Raw genomic sequence first — 5480 nt, forward strand, 5'->3', positions numbered from 1 at the left:
TCTATCAAGAACCAACAGGAAATTGGTTTAGGCTGTTGTTAGATTAATTTATGCATTAAAAACTATTGAAAAAGGGATGGGAAAGAAGGCAAAGTGTACCAAAAATGGAAAATGTGCTAACCTATTGTACAAGAACTGCTGTTATACTCTGATATCTGTTCTTTCCTCTTCTTCCCTTCTTTTTTTTTTTAAAGACATGTTGGTGGGGTGGGAGGAGGCAGAGGGAGAGGAGAGAGAAAATTTCCAGCAGATGCCATGCCCAGTGCAGCTCAGGGATCCATCTCAGGACCCTGAGATCATGACCTCAGCTGAAGCCAATAGTTCAACACTCATCCAACTGAGCCACCAAGGTGCCCCCTGCTCTTTCTTTCTTATATAGTAATAGAGTCCCCTATTTTTCAGTTGGACACAGGGCCCTATGAAATAGTTCCCAATTAAGAGTGGAAAGAGTGACTATGTTACTAAATTCTGGCCAAATCTATGTCAAGGAGTGAGTATTTAAAAGGTCAAAGAGGGGGCACCTGGGTGGCTCAGTCAGTCAAGTGTTTGCCTTCAGCTCAGCTCATGATCTCAGGATCCTGGGATGGAGTCCCACATCGGACTCCCTGCTCAACGGTGACTCCTCTTTTCCCTTCTGCCTTTACTTTTGCTTGCGCACTCTCTCTCTCTTCCTCTCTCAAACAAATAAATAAATCTTAAAAAAAAATTTGCAACAGATCTCCCTGGCCACACGTGGCACATCTGGGAGTCAAATATCTGGATCCTTGCAAACTTCTAAGTAAAACAACACCGGCACCATCTAGGTTTGGGTGGGTGTATGTGTGTGTATGAGGTGTAGAAGGAGCATGGAGAGAAATACCAAGTGAACTAACTCATCTCTAAGTTGAGACTCCATTGTTAGTGCTTTCAAAGAGCTTAAGGAATAAAAGGATAATGAAAATCTGTACATAATTAACCATGATTCAAGGCAGAAGTGCCTATAGAGCAGTACCAGAATGAAGAGGGTTCAAAAGAAGGCACCTGGGTGGCTCAGTTGGTTAAGCATCTGCCTTTAGCTAAAGTCATGCTCTTAGGACCTTAGGTGCTCTCAGCACCTGTCCCCCTGTTCAGCAGGAAATCTGCTTCTCCCTCTACCCCTCCCCGCAGCTCATTTTTTCTCTTTCTCTCATGCTTGCTCTCTCTCAAATAAATAAAATCTTTTTTTTTTTAAAAGAAGGTTCAAAGAGGAAAAACATTTATGATAGGGATTTTTTTAAAGGTTTAAGACACTTGGAAGAAGTAGCCTGGGAAATGGCCTAAGTCTGTATATCTCAAACTTGACTGTGGATTTTGTTACAATACAGGTACTGATTCACTAGCCTGGAGCAGGGTCTGAGATTCTGCATTTCTAACAAGCTCTCAGGTCATGCTGTTGGTCCTGGGACTCCTCTTCCAGAAGCAATGGTCTAAAGTCTATCTTAGGATGTCAAAAGGTAGAGTTGGAAGAGAGGATTTCAGAGCAGGGAAAGCAGCATGAACAACACCCCCAGGTGATAGCAAGGGGGTCAGTATTGGGGAAGTAAGGAGAGTCTGGGGAGTCATCTGGAGACATAAAAGTCAGCCACATCGAGGCAGGTCTTGAAGGCCAGGTTGAGAAACTTCTACTTGATTAGAGGCAATAAGGAGCCATTGAAGGCTTTTGGGAAAGGGAATGATATAATCAGTAACTAAAATCTTCATATAAATTCCAGTGAATAAAACAAGCTTAATAAGTCAATAAATATTTGAAGTTAGTTAATTTGGAGTCCATCAATAAACATGTGTTCAACGTCCCTGTGCTCTTTATAAATACAAAATTAAGTGCAGGGCATTGGAAGGTGTCTGTGCATGTAGGAGGCCCCGAAGCTTAAATTTCAGTTGGCTTATGGTTGATTCATCCCTGTATTTGTTGTTCTTCCATATATGAAGGCTACAAAAGAGATATAAAGCATCTCAAGGTCATAGTATTTATGAGGGAAAGCATACTTATTGAAGAAACAAGCTTCATGCAAGGTGTAAATCTTCAAGTAGGACCCAGGGAAGATTTAGAAAGGAGGGAAATCACTTTTTTTTTTTTAAGTTTAGTTATTATTGTTTTAGTAATCTCTATATCCCATATGGGGCTGGAACTCACAACCCCTGAGATCAAGAGCCTCATGCTCTTCAAACTGAGCCAGCCAGGTGCCCTGAGATATCCTTTTTTTGTTTTCGTTTTTGTTTTTAAGTTTTATTTATTTATGATAGTCACAGAGAGAGAGAGAGAGAGAGAGAGGCAGAGACACAGGCAGAGGGAGAAGCAGGCTCCCTGCAGGGAGCCCGACGCGAGACTTGATCCCGGGTCTCCAGGATCGTGCCCTGGGCCAAAGGCAGGCGCCAAACCACTGCGCCACCCAGGGATCCCGATTTTTTTTTTTTTTTTTTTTTAAGTAATCTCTAAAATGGGGCTGGAACTCACAACCCTGAGATCATCAAGAGTCTCATACTCTACGGACTGAGCCAGTCAGGTACCCTGGGAAATCATTGTTGATGGAAATTTCAACACAAAGAGGTAGGGGTAAATCTGCTAAGGAGACACCTCCCCCATCCTTTCTCCCCTACCCCCACAGAAGTAGCAGGTTTGTCTCCTTGGGAGGGAAGAGAATATGTATCAGTCCAGGTCAGGTGCTTGTGACCTTGAGACACTGGAAGGCAGAAACTGTACTTACCCTGCAGTTACCACTGAGCTTGGCAGAAAGTAGGCATGGATCGAATGTAACATATGAATGAACAAGTAGAAGGAAAGAGATAATAGAGAACACTAAAGAAATGGCAGAGATTTGCATTTGATGTGGCTGGCAAGGCAAAGCCACTGTACATTCTTGAAACAGGAAATGACAATGTGGACCCAAAGTACTTCTACCTCAGCTGGACTGTCAATCCAGTGGACACTGGTAGTACTCATCTAACAGACACCTTGTGGAAGGAACTCAGCAGCACTCAGCACTACTGACCCCTCCTCATTCTTGAAGCACTCCGTTTCAAGTCTCCATGACTCCATTCTCTCCTGGTTTCTACAGTTTACTCTACCACGTGCTCTTTTTCAAATCCCTCTAAGAACTTGTCCTACTTTTCCCAATCTTTGAATGTTCATAAATGGATAGCTCCAGCCCAGAGTTTTTCTTCCAACCTCCAGGTTTGTAAATTCAACTACTTTCTTGATAACTCTACTTGGATGTCCTGTAGACACATTAAAGTTACTATCTGCAAAATTAAACTCTTAATTTTCTGCTAGAAACACTCCTTCCCACTTGCATATCTCAGTAAGTGAGATTAACATTCACCCACTCATTAAAACTAAAAGCCTAGGAACCATTCATATCTTCTTCCTTTCTCTCCCACCAGTGTCTAATTTATCAGCTGATTCAGTTACTTCTATCCCCAAAATACATCTCAAACCTATCTCTCCAGGGCCACTACTCTAGTCAGTCATCAACATCCTTTTTTTTTTCATAAACATGTTTTTTTTAATTGTTTAATTTTTATTTATTTATGATAGTCACAGAGAGAGAGAGAGAGACAGAGGCAGAGGGAGAAGCAGGCTCCATGCACCAGGAGCCCGATGTGGGATTCGATCCCGGGTCTCCAGGATTACGCCCTGGGCCAAAGGCAGGCAACAAACCGCTGCGCCACCCAGGGATCCCAGTCATCAACATCCTAACAGATCTCACCTCTTCTACTTCTACCAGCCTCATTTATTCTCCACATAAAAGCCAGAGAAATCTTTCAATGACATAAATTAGATTCTATCACTCTGCTTCAAACTCCTCCATGACTTTCCAGGACGCTTTGGATAAAATGTAAATGGCTGACCACTCAGAATCTTTGTATCCAGTAGGTACTCCTGGCTCACTGCCTAGGGGCTGAGATCTTTATGGACCTGTACAAAATGTTTGAAATTGGGGGGGGGGGGGGGGGGGGGAGAGAACTAGCTCCAAAAAACTGCAAAGTCGAAATTAATAAATGTTTCTGACTACATAATATAACAATATGTCAGCTAATCCTAAATAGAAAGTCAATCGTTATGTAGTCATTTGTGTATTTTATTCTAATGAAGGATGTGGGCTATAATGTGGAGTGGGTCCCCTAAAGCAAGAGTATTATAGTGCCTACAGGGGTCCTAAAATGACCCTTTTGTTTTTAAAGGTCTTTATATAAGGTCCTGTATACCCCATCTGTGCCTACCTCTCCACCGTCTCCAAGGTGCTACTTTACTACTCGCTCACTAAACTCAGCCAGGTAGCTTACAAATTCCTACAGTGTACCAAAATCTTTCCTGCTGTGCCCCAAGTCCTTTTCCTGACTGGCTGCTTCTCCTCCACTAGTTCTTAAATTAACTGTAACCTCCTCCAAGGGACCGCCCCGACCAGTCCATTTAAAGTAGGCACCCCTCTCGCCCAGTACCATCTTATTTTCTGTTGTCTTATTTTCTCCATAACACTCTTTATGCTATCTTTCCCATTAGACCAATAAACTCTACTAAGGCAGGAAAATGAATGTGTCTTATTCTCTGTTGTATCCTTAGGACCTACTCCAGTAGCTGGCCCAGAGAGGGCTTTAATAAATAGCTATTGAATGAATAAATGAATGAGGACTTCATCTTCGGGACGCCTGGGTGGCTCAGCGGTTGAGTGTCTGCCTTTGGCTCAGGGCATGATGCCTGAGTCCTGGGATCGAATCTCACATCAGGCTTCCTGCGTGGAACCTCCTTCAGTCTCTGCCTCTGTGTGTGTGTGTGTGTCTCTCGTGAATAAATAAAATATTTAAAAAAAAAAAAAAAAAGAGAGAGAGAGAATTTCATTTTCAAGGGAAGAGGGTCAAGCTAGTAAGTTCTGTCTTGGACTCCATCTTGGGAGGCTGGAGGCACGTACCCACGTCTGAATCTAGGCACCCAAGAGAGGTTTAAAAAGGAATGTTTGGAGGTTTCTTCCAACAGAAGTTTTGATGGAAGCTCTTGTAACTTACCCTACTGCGATGGGGGCAAGGGAAACAAACAAACAAAAAACGGGCTCAAAACTAGGCTGAAGGGAAAGGAAGTGGTTTGGAGCTGAGGCGCGGCGCGCCAGGCTGGGGCTCCCTTCCTTTGCACCCTCCCCTCCCCCTAGACTCTAACGGCTCCACCCCTTCCTGTCTGGAGCTTGGAGCAGAGTCGCTTTAGCCTCGGCTTGGGCTCCGAGGACCTTGTCCTCGTTAATTATTCATGAAGTAGGTGGGCACTATGGGCGCCGGGCTTTTACTATTCATGAGGAGGCGGGGCCTCCTTCCTCCGGGGGTTCCGGAGGGGGTTTTCTAAAATATTCCTGAGGGAGGAGGGCACTATGGGAGCCTGGGTTCTTGCTATTCATGAGGGGGCGGGGCTTCCTTCCCGCTGGGGCTCCTGGGAGGATTCTAAAATATTCTTGAGGCCACGGGGGCGCCTGGGAGGC

Source organism: Vulpes vulpes, chromosome 2 (assembly GCF_048418805.1).
Source record: "Vulpes vulpes isolate BD-2025 chromosome 2, VulVul3, whole genome shotgun sequence".
In the NCBI taxonomy this organism is placed as follows: Eukaryota; Metazoa; Chordata; class Mammalia; order Carnivora; family Canidae; genus Vulpes; species Vulpes vulpes.